Source organism: Rhinoderma darwinii, chromosome 2 (assembly GCF_050947455.1).
Source record: "Rhinoderma darwinii isolate aRhiDar2 chromosome 2, aRhiDar2.hap1, whole genome shotgun sequence".
NCBI classification, from domain to species: domain Eukaryota; kingdom Metazoa; phylum Chordata; class Amphibia; order Anura; family Rhinodermatidae; genus Rhinoderma; species Rhinoderma darwinii.
In genome coordinates, this window is record NC_134688.1 from 232,625,028 (window position 1) to 232,641,905 (window position 16,878).

The window sequence follows — 16,878 nt, forward strand, 5'->3', positions numbered from 1 at the left end:
GGTGGCATGCAGAGCCCGAATCATGAAGATTGTGTCACTGTCCAAATAATTCTAGACCGAACTGTATATATAATACTAGTGTTGCTAGCATTGGTTATATAGGGAATATATATATATATATATATATATATATATATATATATATATATATGGACAAAAGTATTGGGGCACAGTTCTTAATCATTTAATTTATGTGTTTCATTCAGTTCCATTTGACACAGGTGTATAGAATCCAGCACCTAGCCATGCTGTCTGCCTTTACAATAATTTGTGAAAGAATGGGTCATTCTAAAGACCTCACTGAATGCTAGCGTGGTACTGAAATAGGATGCCACCGTTGTAACAAGTCAGGTCGTGGGTTATCTAGAAGGCAAGAAATCTTACGAACTGTGAGTGGTATTATTGCAAAGTGGAAGAATTTAGGAACCACAGCAACTCTGTAACATTACATGGTATGCCACTTCAAGGCAGAGTGGTGTCACCGACTGCTGAGACGCATAGTGCGTAAAAAAAAAAAACACAGAAAAAGGCCATACTTACAAATGGACACAGCCAGGTCAGAAACGCCGATGAAGGAGTGTGAGCAGGTGCTTTTAATAATAGCCACTCCCACTAGTCTTGAGGGGAGTGGTGTGTGTGGTGCATGGGATGTGTAGTAAGAAATAATAAATGAATAGTGTGTGCGCAAGTGTAATACTATAAGTGAAATACTATAAGCATAGTGCGTAAAAGTTGGCAACCCTCTGTTGACTCTGTAACTGCAAAGTTACAAACCTCCTCTGGCATTAAATTCTGCACAAAAACTGTACCGGTAGCTTCATGGCATGGATTTCCAATGCTAAATGGATTCATGCAAGTTTTATATGACCAAGCACAAGGCCAAGCCTCGGATGTAGTGATGTAAAGCATTCAGTCACTGGACTCTGGAGCATTAGAAACCAGTTCTGTGGAGTGAAGAATCAACATTCTCTATCTGGCAGTCTGATGAACGAGTCTGGGTTTGGTGAATGCCAGGAGAACGTTATCTGCCTGACTAAATTCTGACAACTGTAAAGTTTGGTGGAGAAAGGGTAATGCTGTGGGGTTGTTTTTCAGGGATTGGCCTAGGCCTCTTAGTTCCAGTGAAGGGAAATCTTAATGCTTCAGCATACCAAGACATTTTAGAAAATTGTATGCTTCCAACTTTGTGGAAACAGTTTGGGGAAGGCCCTGTTCTATTCCAGCATGACGGTGTACCAGTGCAGAAAGCAAGGTCCATAAAGGCGTTGGGTGAGTTTGCTGTGCACCTTTGGGATGAGCTAGAACAAAGATTGCGAGCCAGGCCCTCTCGTCCAACATGAGTGTCTGACCTCACAAATGCTCCTCTAGATGAATGGGCAAAAATTCCCACAGACAACACCCAAAATTTCGTAGAAAGCATTTACAGAAGAGGGGAAGCTGTTTTAGCTGAGAAGGGGGACCAACTCCATATTAATGCCTATAGATTTAGAATGGGATGCCTTAAAAGTACCTGTAGGTGTAATGTGTAGCTGTATACTTTTGTCCACATAGTGTATCATCCGAGCGGGAGCCTGCCTATATGCCCTTTAGGACCTGTTCTGTTATGGTATCTCGCTAGAACTGGATGAGAGTGGCTTCCCCTTGTTGCACAACTCTTCATTATAGAATGATTAAACTTTTTTTATATACAGTTTATTTATCTATAGTTACTATCAATATAATATCACTACATTTTTCTTAGGTATGTGCACAGCAAGTTAATGAACAATTCTATAAGACTAGGGCCGTTCAGCAGTCCCATCTATTATGCGTGGGTGGCATGACCTTACATTCTAATATAAGTAGGAAATGCTCACTAATGCATGTAATTTACATACAGTGAAGGAAATAAGTATTTGATCCCTTGCTGATTTTGTAAGTTTGCCCACTGTCAAAGACATGAACAGTCTAGAATTTTTAGGCTAGGTTAATTTTACCAGTGAGAGATTATATAAAAAAAAAAAACTGAAAATCACATTGCCAAAATTATATATATTTATTTGCATTGTGCACAGAGAAATAAATATTTGATCCCTTTGGCAAACAAGACTTAATACTGGGTGGCAAAACCCTTGTTGGCAAGCACACCAGTCAGACATTTTTTGTAGTTGATGATGAGGTTTGCACACATGTTAGATGGAATTTTGGCCCACTCCTCTTTGCAGATCATCTGTAAATCATTAAGATTTCGAGGCTGTCGCTTGGCAACTTGGATCTTCAGCTCCCTCCATAAGTTTTCGATGGGATTAAGGTCTGGAGACTGGCTAGGCCACTCCATACCCTTAATGTGCTTCTTTTTGAGCCACTCCTTTGTTGCCTTGGCTGTATGTTTCGGGTCATTGTCGTGCTGGAAGACCCAGCCACGAGCCATTTTAATGTCCTGGTGGAGGGAAGGAGGTTGTCACTCAGGATTTGACGGTACATGGCTCCATCCATTCTCCCATTGATGCGGTGAAGTAGTCCTGTGCCCTTAGCAGAGAAACACCCCCAAAACATAATGTTTCCACCTCCATGCTTGACAGTGGGGACATTGTTCTTTGGGTCATAGGCAGCATTTCTCTTCCTCCAAACACGGCGAGTAGAGTTAATGCCAAAGAGCTCAATTTTAGTCTCATCTGACCACAGCACCTTCTCCCAATCACTCTCAGAATCATCCAGATGTTCATTTGCAAACTTCAGACGGGCCTGTACATGTGCCTTTCTTGAGCAGAGGGACCTTGCGGGCACTGCAGGATTTTAATCCATTACGGCGTAATGTGTTACCAATGGTTTTCTTGGTGACTGTGGTCCCAGCTGCCTTGAGATCATTAATAAGTTCCCCCCGTGTAGTTTTCGGCTGAGCTCTCACCTTCCTCAGGATAAAGGATACCCCACGAGGTGAGATTTTGCATGGAGCCCCAGATTGATGTCGATTTGACAGTCATTTTGTATGTCTTCCATTTTCTTACTATTGCACCAACAGTTGTCTCCTTCTCACCCAGCGTGTTACTTATGGTTTTGTAGCCCATTCCAGCCTTGTGCAGGTCTATGATCTTGTCCCTGACATCCTTAGAAAGCTCTTTGGTCTTGCCCATGTTGTAGAGGTTAGAGTCAGACTGATTAATTGAGTCTGTGGACAGGAGTCTTTTATACAGGTGACCATTTAAGACAGCTGTCTTTAATGCAGGCACCAAGTTGATTTGGAGCGTGTAACTGGTCTGGAGGAGGCTGAACTCTTAATGGTTTGTAGGGGATCAAATACTTATTTCTCTGTGCACAATGCAAATAATGATATATAATTTAGACAATGTGATTTTCTGTTTTTTTTAAAAATATAATCTATCTCTCACTGGTAAAATTAACCTAGCCTAAAAATTCTAGACTGTTCATGTCTTTGACAGTGGGCAAACTTACAAAATCAGCAAGGGATAAAATACTTATTTCCTTCACTGTATATACTGTCTTTTGCAGTTCTTCTCTACTTGTCTTTGGCACTTCCACCTAACAAGAAAGCAAGGTTTTCTCTTTGTATCTAATTATAATAAATATTGACTTATTTATAAGTCTATGAATGGTGATAGCTGCTTGTTTTACTTTGGATAGTTATGTCCCTTCCTTTCATGACTGCCCAATCCATTTGATCACCTTGTAATAAAAGAAGGGAGTATAATCACAGGACAGATTGCTCAGAACAGCGCTGTCCATCACAATGTCTGAACAACAATCCTGTCTTAACTGCCACTAAACAGAAGATATAGTGAAGTGATTTTTATGTAATAAAGTTCTGGAGAACCCTTTTAACTAGAAAAGTTTGCTTAGAAACCTATTTCTGGCAATGCTTACTTTATTATATCTCTGTGAATTACTAATATACATAATAGATGTCTCCCAGTTCACCTGTTTTGTAAGTGTGTTCTTACAAAAAAAAAAAAACAACTAAAAACCTCTTAGTATGTTTGGGAAAGAGTCTCTAAATTGAAGGCAATTTTGATCAGAAAGCAATTTCTGCAATGTATTCCATTAGATGAATAACGCTGCTGTAAGTGCAATGCATTTATGTTAGCCTTGCAGATGGACTTAAAGCTGTAATGTGCACTCTGCCTTGTAGTTTCCGGTTTGCTTGCCCCCTGGTACACATAATTCGTATACTGCTGTGTATGTGTACTAACATCCTTTTTTTTATTGTTTGCAAAATATAAACCTCTTAATATGTACTTCCATGAATTAGGCTCTGTTCACATCTGCGTTGGGGTCCCGTTCTGACGTTCCGTCTGAGCTTTCCGTCAGAACAGGACCCTGAGCAGACACAAACTGACCATTGATTTCAATGGTGATGGATTCGGTACCCGTGGTTTCCGTTTGTCTCTTTTGGGCATCGGATCTGTCCTTTTTCCGGAAGCAATAGCGTTGTCGACTACGCTATTGCTTCCGGCAAAACGACGGGTCCGGTTCACAACAGAGACAAACTGAAACCATGGCACGCCGCATTGATGCAGTAATTCATTCAAAAGGAGCCCCGACCAAGTATTGAGTGCATATACTGTACATACTTTTCAGTAGGCCTACATTTCGGTATTAAAATTTTTGGGGGAAATTGGGCTTATATAATCTAATTTTCTGAGACGCAAAATTTTGGGTTTTCATTAACTATTAGCCATTATCAACATTAAAAGAAAAAAATACTGGAAATCGATCACTTTGTGTGTAATGAATCGATATAATTAGAGTTTCAATTTTTGAATTGAATTACTGAAATAAATGTACTTTTGTATATTCTAATTAATGGAGAAGGAATAGTGTGTGTGTGTGTGTGTGTGTGTTATAACACGCACACACGCACACACACACACACACACACACACACACACACACACACACACACACACACACACACACACACCACACACACACACACGTGTGATTATATAATGTATATTATAAATTTCTGCTGGTAATGCTGCGGCAGAGAAGTCTGACCACAGCATTTACAACAGACTCTGTACATATACATACAAAATGGGGGTGTGAAGTGATGACAGTGAATGGTATCCTGTGCAGCATGGTAATAATGGTAATAGTGCACCCCCACATCCAATAACCGCATGGGGGCACTACATTGTTACCTTACACAAACTTTCTGGAAATATAGAGTATACCTTAGAAATCACAGTACCTATTAGACTACATTATATCTACTCTGCAGGGGGTACAGCAACAAATGTATTAGAGTCACAGTTAGCTAGAGTCTGTTGACATCCACACCTCAGGAGCCACTGTTAGGATAGATTCACACGAGCGTGTTCAGTCCGTGATATAAGGTCCGCAGGTCGGCCGCATTTCCCGGACTGAGCACACTGGAGGGAGCTGGGCTCTTATTGTCATCGTTATCTATGACGCCAGAAGTCGCTGCCTCACTGCGGGAAAACTGTCACGTACTGAAAACATGTTTTCCGTACGGGACAGTAGTTCCGCAGTGAGGCAGGGACTCCTAGCGCCATCGATAACTATAATGCTGGGAGCCCAGCTCCCTGCAGTGTGCTCAATCCGGGAAATCTGGCTGACCTGCGGACCGTATATCACGGACTGAACACGCTCGTGTGAATCCGGTCTTAAGATATGAATTGGGTCCCTACTATATCATACTAGGAGCAAATCTGGGGCCACACTGTTCCCATCTATCATAATAGAAACAAGCTTTCCGCTGCACCTAGTCAGGGTCCCTTGTCATCAACCTTTTCCCCCACCATTCCCTCAGGGTTTTCAGTACTCACCGGCAGCATTTTTTAGTTTCTTCCCCCGCCCTGCTCCGGATTCTGCTCCACTCATCCCTTTAGTCCTAGCGGTAAAAGCGAGTGTGCTGAGCGCACTAGCCCCCAGAGTCTGTGCAGGAATGCGGTCCGGCTCCTAATGATATCGCACAGGCGCGCACACAGAGCATAAATGTTTTCATTTGGAGCTTCCCAGCGGCTCAATACGAGAGTTTAAGACCCAGTTCACTAATTATTTTTTTTTTATACTGAAACCGCGTCTGAATTAGAGCCAAAAAACTGCCAAAGCCAGCTCCCATTGATTTCAATTAGAAGAGGTTTTTTTCACCACGCCGTCCATGGTAAAACAAAAACTGCGTGCTCTTTCTTGCTGTGGTTACACCTCTGACCTCCCATTGAAGTCAATGGGAGGCAGGGAAAGCATTTTTCGCAGTGTCTTTTGATAGCGGCGTTCGATGGCTGCAGGCAGAAAACGCAGCGAAAAACTCGACAGTTTGCAGGCAGGTCAAAATCTGCCTAAAAATTCCTTCAGGAATTTTGAGGCAGAATTTTTCTGCCTGCAAAAAACTGTGTGAACAGGGCCTAAAGAAGTACAGCAGAAAAGATTCTAAAATCTGCTCTTTTATGTACTTTAATTTACCCCTCATACTGAACTGCCAGCAACGTCCTCCCGCCCATAGTGAATTAAAGCTGTGACGTCCAATTGGCATTGGTTGGGAAGCAGTTTGAGGTTTACACTAAATTTCAAGAGTGGCTTGACTAGGCACGGTGGGGTTGAATTTGTATAAGGGTATGTTCACACGCACTGTTTTCAGACGTAATTCGGGCATTTTACGCCTCGAATTACGCCTTAAAAAACGGCTCCATTACGCCTACATACATCTGCCCATTGCTTGCAATAGGTTTTACGGTGTTCTGTTCCCACGAGGTGTAATTTTATGCGTCGCTGTCAAAAGCCGCCTGCGTGAAAGAAGTGCATGTCACTTCTTGGGACGTTTTTGGAGCAGTTATTTTCATTCACTCCATTGAAAAACCGCTCCAATAACGTCCGTAAAATACGGCGCGAAAAACGCGAGTTGCTACCAAAACGTCTGAAAATCAGGAGCTATGTTCGCCTCAAAACAGCTCTGTATTTTCAGGCGTTTTTGGTCACTGCGTGTGAACATACCCTAAAAGTTGCTAGCAATGATTTTAACTCTGACTAGAAAATGCGCTCCTTACCTTTGCCATGGCAAGACCCAGTTTAAAGACTATATACACCTTTTGAAAACATATATATATTTTTTTTATTTTTTATTTTTTTATTTAGTTTTTATTAAGTTTTCAACATAACAACAAAGACAGTTAAGAGGAAAAAATAGACATTTGTACTATATAATCCATCAGAAGTAAGAAAAAACAAAAACGATTCCATCCGTTAACAAATTAGTGTAGAATCTTAATGTTTTATAGTACAAATACATTAGAAATAACAAATAAACCAGTCTCCGCTTCTACGACTATAAGTAGTAATTTTAACAAAGGAAAACCGCCGTATTACCTTCATGCAAAACATGGAAGGTCTGAGCCAGAAATTTTCCCCTGCGGCATTTCCATCCCATATCTGAGTTATACAGAAAGGTTTAGGAATAAGGAAAATGAACCTATAGCCATACGTTGCCCCCGAACTACCAAAGCCCATGTTACGAGGAAAAAGGGGGGGGGGGGAAGGAGTCCCGGACAACCTATATTCGGACCATAAGGCCCATTGTATACGAAAGGTATTGAAAATATTTAAACGTATAGCTACCATCTTCTCCATGACATAGTCAAAGTGTACTAGGTTGCTTAGTTCCGTTATTGTAATCGGATCTGAAGACTTCCAAGACCTAGCTATCAATAATCTGGCAGCCAAGATTACATGGCCAACAATCCACTGAAAATCTATAGGTATGTCAACAAGGCCAATAAAACATAGTGCCAGAGCTGGGGATGCAGAGATCCTAAAATATACAATAGAAGAGATAAATGTAAAGGTTAATTTCCAAAAATTGGATACTAGAGGACAAGTCCACCATACATGCATATAACTACCTATCACACCGCAACCCCTCCAACATGACGGAGAATAATTGACATTAAATTTAGCAATTTGCAGAGGGGTTCTATAACACCTAATGCGCTATTTCTCTATGGCTAGCTCCCCTTGAAATCCTGGAGGCCCAATGTATAGCAGAGTACCATTCACTTAGTGAGATTTCTAGCTTTAAGTCTAACTCCCAATGCAACAGATACCCAGGCTTAACTATCGACTGAGATCGAGAAATTTCAGAATAAAACAGAGAGATCCCTTTTTGATTTTGGCAATGCTAAGACAAATATCTTATGTGCACTAATAGGGAATACTGGGGAATCCAGAAAACTTGACTGTAAAATGCAGAATTTGAAAATTATGTAAACAGATCATGTTTGGGAATGTGGTAACTATCTACTAAATTATGCAAAGTTATTAGTGCATCTCCATCATACAATGACCCTATGTCACATATTCCAGCCTTAACCCAGATCCCCAAGTTAATTCCTGGCATGAAAGAAGATGGGTAGCAAAGGGGGAAGTAGCTTCAGAGATATGCACTCCGGCACAGGCGTAACTGAAATAAGATATTTCCAGGAGTATATGGAAGCAACAATAGAGAGTAAAGGTCTACCCAATACTGGGCCTTTAGACCCTTTTATAGACAGAAGGGGGACAAGTGGAAACCCCACCATGACCCTCTCAATCTCCACCCATCTAAGATCCGAGTTACTCTGCCACCAACGGTACATATGGGTAAGAACCGTAGAATGAAAATATTTTTTAATATCCGGAACTCCCATCCCCCCAGAAAGCCAAGGTCTAACCATCGTGGAATGTCATATTCTCGGTTTCCTTCTAGTCCATATAAAATCTGTAAGTAATTTCTGGAGTTTATTAAGATAAGAATTCGAAACCGGGATGATTACTGTACGAAACATATATAATATTACAGGCAATACCATCATTTTAACTATAGCTATCTTACCCGCCCAGGAAATCATAGGTTTTGAGTATTTTTTCAATAATTTGGAGACTTTAGCAAGTAATGGAATATAATTCTTCATGAAAAGAGCTGAACTAGGGCTAGTAATAGACACTCCTAGGTATATAATCTGATCCTTTTTCCATTCATAGGGAAATTTCGCACTTAAAGCAGCTTTACTGATGGGATCTATACCTATACTCAATATTTGAGACTTAGCTGGGGTAACTTTATAGTATGATACTCTACCGAACTCAAAAATAGCTTTGCAAGATTGCAAGAAGAACATCATCGGCATAGAGACCAATTTTGTGGACTCTAGGGCCAACTCTAATACCCTTAATATTTGGATCATTACGTATCAACTCTGCCAATGGTTCCATGGCTAAGGCAAATATAATAAGGGACAAAGGACAACCTTGCCACGTGCCATTTTTTTTATTTAACAGTGTATGGCTATGGTCACACAGGGCGCTTACGCTGCATTAAAGCACACAGTGCTTTCGGACGAAAAAAAAACGCACCAAATTGTGGTGCAATTTTTTGGCTGGAATGTTCGCTCTGAAAAACTGCATGCAGAAAATGTCCTCCTTGGATTGACTGTAGTGGTCACATGGGATAAATCGTAATCCCAGGAGGCCGGCCTGGGCGAAGAAACAGAATTCTGGGTAAGTATAAGACTTTTTTTTATTTTCTGGGTTGCGTTTTTGGCAGCCGAATCACTGCTTTTCCGCCGCAAAAAAACAAACATGCTATTTGTTGGGGGTTTTACCTCACCATTGAATTCAAAACCCTTCAGTCCAGCTGACCTGACGAATATTTTTAATAAAGTAAATACAAAGTTACACGAGGCAACTGTTTTATTAAACCCGTTAGTGACTGCCTATACGCCTTTTCATGGCGACCACTAATGGGCTTTATTCTGATGCATACGCCTTTTCACGGCGCTGCATCAGATTTAATAAACAGATCAGGGAGCTGTTAAATCTCCCTGCTCTCAGCTGCCAGAGGTAGCTGAGGGCTGGGGGCATCCCTGCTCTAACGGGTGAGATCGATATCCATATCGATCTCACCCGTCTAACCCCTCAGATGCGGCAGTAAATGGCGAGCGCCGCATCTGAGTGGTTTTGGAGAGAGGGACGGAGCTCCCTCTCATCCCACCGGCACCTGGCGATAAGATCGTCTGGTGTCGGTGTCTTCTATGGCAGCCTGGGGGCCTAATAAAGGCCCCCAGGTCTGCCTGTAGTGTATGCCTTCTAGGTCATGCCAGAGGCATGGCCTAGCAGACGCCTGTCCGTTTTACACGGACAAGCACTAATACACTGCAATACAGAAGTATTGCACTGTATTATAAAAGTGATCGGAGGATCGTGTAGTGAAGTCCCCTAGTGGGACTAGTAAAAAACAAGTTGAATAAAGTCAATAAAAAAAAAGTGAAAAAAGCCCACTTTTTCGAGTTACAAAACGCTTTATTATTAGAAAAAGAAAAAAGTTACACATATTTTGTATGGCCGCACCTGTAACGACCCCAACTATAAAGTCATTACATTATTTAACCCGCAGGGTGAACGCCGTAAAAAATAAAAAAACAAACAATGCATCAATTGCTGTTTTCTGTGAATCCTGCCTTAGAAAAAATGTGATAAAAAGTGATCAAAAAGTCACATCTATTCCAAAATGGTACCAAATAAAAACAACAAAAAAAAATCCCTCCTACAACTGCATCGGCGGAAAAATAAAAAAAGTTATGGATCTTCAAATATGGAGACACAAAAACAAATAATTGTTTTAAAAAAGTGTTTTTACTGTGTAAAAGTAGTAAAACAAAAAAAAAATCGATATAAACTTGGTATCGTTGCAATCCTAACAACCCGCTGAATAAAGTTATTGTGTTATTTGCACCACATGGTAAACGGCGCAAAGTTAGGATGCAAAAAAGTGTGGCGGGTTTTTTCTATTTTTTTTTTATATTGCTGTTAAAAAAAAATACAACTTCTCCCACAGAAAAACAAGACCTTTTATACAGCTATGTCGACGCAAAAAATAAAAAAATTAGATCTTAGGCCAGATTCACACGAGCGCTGCACATCTGACGTGAAAAATTGCAGTTTTTCACATCCGACGTGCATCCCTGATCAGCGCTGTGTGAAAAGATAGGACATGTCCTGTTTTCCCACAGACCCTTCACATGGTCCGTTGAAACAACGGCTGTGTGAACGGCCACATTAAATTACATAGATCCGTGGGACGGCAGCTGTGTCAACGGACGTCCCATGGATGTTTAACACGTTCGTGTGAATCAGGCCTTCGAATGAGACCATGGAAAAAATAAATAACTTGCTTTATTAAGGCCTAAAATAGGCTGGTCATTAAGGGGTTAAAGAAATAAAATAATTGTTTTCAAAGGTGTACATAGCCTTTAAAGCTTGGTGGTTCTATTAACTTCTATTCACATTTGCCAAATGTTCTTTTATTTACATTTTATTTACATTTCTTGTCAAAGAATTTGCTTTATTGGTTCTTGTACAATGTATAAAATACTGTATAACTTTCAGTAATGTATTTTTTTTTGTTTTTTTAAAATCCGTTTAAGCAGTAGCAGTTTGTCTGGTGCAGGTCATATTTGTTTAACATTGTTTACTGTAGCTGCCAATAGTGTATTTTGAGTTTTCTTTGGCACCTGTGGATTTTCCTCTTTGGCTTATGGTAAGTCTCATCCTGGTGTGCTGTACTATAATAATCATGATTTATTTCAGCCAGCAGTATACTAAAAATCAAAGTGTGTATTTACATGGGATTGTAGTGTGGCAAAACTGCACGTGATTTACTACTAATTGTTGCAATGTGGTTTTTGGCTGCACGGTATTCACAGGTGAAATGTTTTTAACATGTTTGACCTGTAAAGATGTCGCATTCTAAAACCTCCTCACAAAACCATTGTAGTTTGTGTTAAAAATCTCGGGTGCTCGGCTGTCAGAGGCGGCAAGACACCTAAGAAAATAGACAGAAGTAGTAAAAACTCTGATCTTAACCGGTTAAGGACTAGGCTGTTAGGGTATGTGCACACACACTAATTACGTCCGTAATTGACGGACGTATTTTGGCCGCAAGTACCGGACCGAACACAGTGCAGGGAGCCGGGCTCCTAGCATCATACTTATGTACGATGCTAGGAGTCCCTGCCTCGCTGCAGGACAACTGTCCTGTACTGTAATCATGTTTTCAGTACGGGACAGTTGTCCTGCAGCGAGGCAGGGACTCCTAGCATCGTACATAAGTATGATGCTAGGAGCCCGGCTCCCTGCACTGTGTTCGGTCCGGGACTTGCGGCCGAAATACGTCCGTCAATTACGGACGTAATTAGTGTGTGTGCACATACCCTTACAGCTAAATGACCAGAGCAAATTTCACAATTTTGCTATGCGCTTCCTTAGATGACTATAACTCTGCAGGAGAATACAGTTTTATCTTTGAATTTTACACTGTTTTTAAAGGACAGATAGGGCTTTGTTTTAGTGGCATTTGTCAGTATACATAATTATTATTTTTTTCTCTAAAGTGGGCAAAATTGGAAAGAAAATGCAAGAATTTAGCAATTGCGTCAGTTTGATAGCATTTTTCACACACAGTATAGACGGGCGTAGCTAGGGGGGGCAGGCGGGGCATGTGCCCCGAGCGCAGTTCAGAGGGGGGCGTCGGCGCCAGCGCCACCTCCTCCTGCACTATAATTGTACGTGTGTCGCAAGGACACAGGTACAACTAGAAGCAATGAATGACCGGGCACGTTCCGTGCCCGGCCATTCAGCGCCTTTCCACGAATGAAGCAACTGGTACCTTTTGTACCAGTGAAGCTTCCGTCGATGAAAGGCGCTGACTGACTGGGAAAGTCATCCTGCCCAGCCAATCAGCGCCTTTCATAGACGCTGTGTTCAACCCCCTGTATATGGTGCTCCATAGATAGCCCACCCCAGTATATAGCCCCTCCTGTAGATATAGCCCAGCCCTGTAGATATAGCCCAGCCCTGTAGATATAGCCCAGCCCTGTAGATATAGCCCAGCCCTGTAGATATAGCCCAGCCCTGTAGATATAGCCCAGCCCTGTAGATATAGCCCAGCCCTGTAGATATAGCCCAGCCCTGTAGATATAGCCCAGCCCTGTAGATATAGCCCACCCCTGTATATAGTATCCCACAAATAGCTCCCCTATAGTGCTCCAAAGAAAGCCCACCCCTGTATATAGCCCCCTTGTACATATAGTCCACCCCTGTATATATTGCTCCACAGATAGCCCCCCCCCTGTATATACTATATACAAGGGTGGGCTATCTGTGGAGCACTATATACAGGGGTGGACTATCTAGTGGAGCACTATATACAGGGGTGGACTATATGTACAAGGGGGGGCTATATAGAGGGGTGGGCTATATAGAGGGGTGGGCTATATACAGGAGTGGGCTATATACAGGAGTGGGCTATCTGAAACACTATATACAGGGGTGGACTATATGTGGAGCACTATATACAGGGGTGGACTATATCTACAGGGGTGCTACATACATGGTTGGGCTATCTGTAGAGCGCTATATACAGGGGTGGGCTATATCTACAAGGGGCTATATACAGGGGTGGGCTATCTCTAGAGCACTATAGGCGGAGTTATTTGTGGGACACTATATACAGGGGTGGTCTATATGGGGGCACTATCTACAGGGGCTCTATGGCAGGCACTATCTACAGGGGGCTCTATGGCAGGCACTATCTAGAGGGGGCACAGTGTGTGTGTGTGGGACATGGTGTATGGTGCTATTATAATTAGAGGTGCAGTGTATGACGCGATTATATTTAGGGGCGTAGTGTGTGGTATAATAACTTTATATTTATTTATAGGTGCAGAAATGTTGGTAAAGTGAGAAGCTGAAGACCTATGTGCGGCAAACTGCAGAAATGGGCTGTGACCGGGAGAAGTCATCATAGAGGTCTGGACCGGATGGAGAGAAAAAACTAGAATCTGAGACGTCACCGGTGAGTCACTTAATGTAAATGTTTATTCTGCCTCTAATCTGTAATGTAGTCACTGTATGATCTGCAGTGAGATGATGGTGGTATGATTATGATAGGATTTATTTTTTGTGAAACGGCATCTCCCAGCATATCCTTACCATTGTTCGGGCCATGCTGGGAGCTGTAGTTTTACGCCGTACACACCTATATGGCAGAGGTTGCACTAAATTGAGCTGTATTTGTGCTGGTGTTGTATATATGCAGTGAGCTTGCTTCTGGGGCTGTATATATGTACTGAGCTTGGTTCTGGTGTTGTGTATAGAACCATATTGCTTGCGAAATGTGCAAATATTTTTATGCTCGTGTTACATAAAAAGAAATGACACGTCGATTGGTAGAGAAAACAAACACGGCAAGGGGGAAGGAGATGTCGGGAAAGAGGTTGGGGGGGGGGGGGGGGGGCGCCAAACTGAATCTTTGCCCCGGGTGCTGGAGAACCTAGCTTCGCCTCTGGTATAGACCACGGACAAAATTAATCTCCTTTCACATTCTTCCACTTCTCCTGTGCATGGGGATACCAAATATGTGTGCTTTATTCAACGGAATGTGCCTAGGATTGGCATAAAGACTTTTTGGCCTTTTCGGTCCAGGAATTCTGCATTTGATTTTATAGCAGCATACTGTTTTCTGGGGGGTGTAATGCTGCTGAAACATTAGAGACACCCCATAAATGACTTCATTCACACAAGTAGACCCCACAAGGTTTTCTTCAAGGGGTTTATCATATTTTTAGACAGTCCAGTTTTCTTCTCAAAGTTTCTTGAATAAGATGGAACAAAATAAAATTAGCAATTCTTTAGCAAATGCGTCACTTTATGATAGCATTTTTCACACACCGCGGACAAAATTCATCTCCTTTCACATTCTGTCACTTCTCCTGTGCAAGGGGATACCAAACGTGTGCCTTATTTATCACATAGAGATCTAGGACGGCTTACGATAGAAGAAGCTTATTTCACAAATCTCCTTTTTTCAAAGCTGGTTTTACAAAACTCAACAGAATTTCTATAACACATCCAAAATATCTGCTCTTGAAGCAGAGATTCCACAATATTCATCTAGGGTTATAATGGGAATTAAATTTTTTGGGTTTCCTAAAATAAGAAATTGCAGGTTTATGCAAATGGAGCTCTCCAGCAGATGAACTTTAGAAAATATGCAAACATCCACCCCCCACCCATTCCCTCCCTCAACCTTGGAGTAAAATCAGGGGAAAAATAAAAATGTAATGTAGGGCAAATATATTTTCAACTAATTAACTAAAATCTAATAATTCAGAACAGTGTGGTATTTTTTAAAACATGGGTCAATGCACAGGCCTGGTTATGAGGGACAGAAATATCGGGAATCTTAGCGGTGCCCGTCTTTTCTGCAGGCGCGGCACTATTTATGCGGGTTGCTTCTAGTTTGTGTAGGGGGAATCAGAGTGATGAAATGTCTTTCAGTCAGCCGCTTGACATCCTCAGACTGGGGGCATTCTCGGGTGTCCTGAACGTCGAAAATGAGGCCTTCAATAATTTTACCCTGGAAATCTAGGTGTCTCTGCGCCTCTGTTTTTTTTTTTTTTTCATAGAGCACAAATGAATTGTGGATTGCCACCTGTAACCGATAAATGACCACTTTTTTGTACCAGGTTTTTATTTTGCTTTTTACTAAATAGGTCTGTAAAACCTGGTCGCTTAAAACCGCCCTCCATGTACTTGTTATATTCGGACACGCTCACTGGTTTGTGCTTGTCCGATGTTGCCCCTCTTTCCCTCCCTGCCACTGTTCCTGCGGTATGTATTGTTCTTAGTACATACACATCTTTGCGATCCATGTACTTGACTGCCAGCAATTCCTCAGATGCATAAGCACAGGAGTCCCCCTTTACAATGCGCTTCCCCAGTAATTGTTGCGGAAAACCAATTCTTTTTTGCACATGGTACCACATGCCCCAGTACTTGCAGCATGCAAATGCCTAAACAGGGGCACACTGGAATAAAAATTATCACAGTACAGGTGGTGCCCATTGTGAAGCAGAGGCTGCATTATCTCCCACATTATCTTACTGCTGGTGGAAAGATCAGGGGGGCATCCAGGAACCTTTATTGTGCGGTCCTGCCCTTCATAAATTCTGAAGGCGGTGGTATATCCTGACCCGGTTTCACACAATTTGTAAAGCTTAACGCCATATTTTAATGGAGGGCTTAATGGAGGGCTTTTTGACAATACTCATATTTAGGGTGAGCCCCAAAAATTGTTTTTAATTCCTGCAAATTGGTGGGTGTCCAATTTCTGGCATTGGTGGATGAAGGTTTCTGCCTTATATACTGAGCGGCATATACAGTGAAAGAAATAAGTATTTGATCCCTTGCTGATTTTGTAAGTTTGCCCACTGTCAAAGACATGAACAGTCTAGAATTTTTAGGCTAGGTTAATTCTACCAGTGAGAGATAGATTATATATATATAAAAAAAGAAAATCATATAGTCAAAATTATATATATTTATTTGCATTGTGCACAGAGAAATAAGTATTTGATCCCCTACCAACCATTAAGAGTTCAGCCTCCTCCAGACCAGTTACACGCTCCAAATCAACTTGGTGCCTGCATTAAAGACAGCTGTCTTAAATGGTCACCTGTATAAAAGACTCCTGTCCACAGACTCAATTAATCAGTCAGACTCTAACCTCTACAACATGGGCAAGACCAAAGAGCTTTCTAAGGATGTCAGGGACAAGATCATAGACCTGCACAAGGCTGGAATGGGCTACAAAACCATAAGTAAGACGCCGGGTGAGAAGGAGACAACTGTTGGTGCAATAGTAAGAAAATGGAAGACATACAAAATGACTGTCAATCGACATCGATCTGGGGCTCCATGCAAAATCTCACCTAAAATTGAGCTCTTTGGGCATTAACTCTACTCACCGTGTTTGGAGGAAGAGAAATGCTGCCTATGACCCAAAGAACACCGTCCCCACTGTCAAGCATGGAGGTGGAAACATTA

The 16,878-nt window shown here is 41.7% G+C and overlaps 1 protein-coding gene across 2 annotated transcripts in view; it reads left to right on the top strand.

The window, feature by feature from the left end:
• Window positions 1-16,878, top strand: part of RPH3AL (rabphilin 3A like (without C2 domains)) — a 340,146-nt gene that overhangs the window by 25,371 nt on the left and 297,897 nt on the right. The window contains exon 2 of one of the 2 annotated variants that reach the window (XM_075852932.1): window positions 13,712-13,846. The exons of the other annotated variant lie outside the window; for it this stretch is intronic. The gene's annotated coding sequence lies outside the window, so the exon portion shown is untranslated. The remainder of the gene's footprint in view (window positions 1-13,711; window positions 13,847-16,878) is intronic. 2 annotated transcript variants of the gene reach the window in all.